Source organism: Uranotaenia lowii, chromosome 2, assembly GCF_029784155.1.
Source record: "Uranotaenia lowii strain MFRU-FL chromosome 2, ASM2978415v1, whole genome shotgun sequence".
Taxonomy (NCBI): Eukaryota; Metazoa; Arthropoda; class Insecta; order Diptera; family Culicidae; genus Uranotaenia; species Uranotaenia lowii.
Window position 1 is genome coordinate 160,021,842 of NC_073692.1, and position 1,121 is coordinate 160,022,962.

Sequence of the window (1,121 nt, forward strand, 5' to 3'; positions counted from 1 at the left end):
TAAAAAAATCTTGTATCAAGAATTTCCCCTGGTCCCGTGAATTTCCCTACAGGTGCATATTTAACGAAATGTTAGATTTTCCAATATTTCAGCCTCATTTGGAAAGTTTGTTAATCAACATAATATTCGCATTAAGCAACTGTGTTGATTTTTATTCTTTGAAGAAAACGTTGATATCAGAATTTTCTCTTAACCTGAAAGTTTTCCGAAGTTTCTCCAAAAGTGGGTGGAATGTTTTGATTTTCCCATGCCGCGACGCCCACGGAACTCAGGATGAGTGGTGTTTGTTGATTGAGCAAGCTAAGAGAGCGTTAACTGCCTCTCAATTGTCTCTTTTCACTTACTTGAACGCAAGTGGTTCATTCTTTGCTAATGTTTGTTTACATTTCCAAAATGTCAACAAACGAATTTCTAGAAATTTGATCGAATGTAGTGAAGTTATGGTTATCTGCCTACAAGATGTTTAATTTAAATGAGATTTTTATTTAAGATTAGATGTTCAAAATTATTTTCTTTATAACATTTCCAATTTTCATTTATTTTTCGGTCAGCGTGGTCAAACAAACCATTTTTTATTCCAAAACATGCATATTCTTTTCTAAAACACTTAGTCTTAACCATTTTAGAAGTTATCATATCTTACAACCAATTTCTTTTGAAATAGATTATTGATTATTATGGCCACATTATTGAGGTCTTTATTTAAAAACTTCCGTTAACTGTGACGAAATATTTCATTTGAGGAACTCAAAAACTGACTTCACTAATGGAATGAAATGATAACCATAAAAATACGAAAAAAGTTCGAATAACGATTCGAATACTTGAAGCCTTAGTGTAGAGTGTTTTTTTTATATTTCAAATAAATCATTCATTAACCTAAAATTTGTAGGGCAATAACTTTTGTATTTAATAATCCACTCTCTTGTTATCATACGATTCACACCTCATTCGGATTTAATTGAGTAGTCGAAAATGTTCAAACGAAGGATTAAATTTTATTTCCTACACTATATTTTGTTATTGAACATTATCCAAAAATTACAGGGACAACATTTTAAATTATAACAAAATTGAATCTTTTTGACTCTAGCACTTTATTCTTCATCTCAGGATTCCAG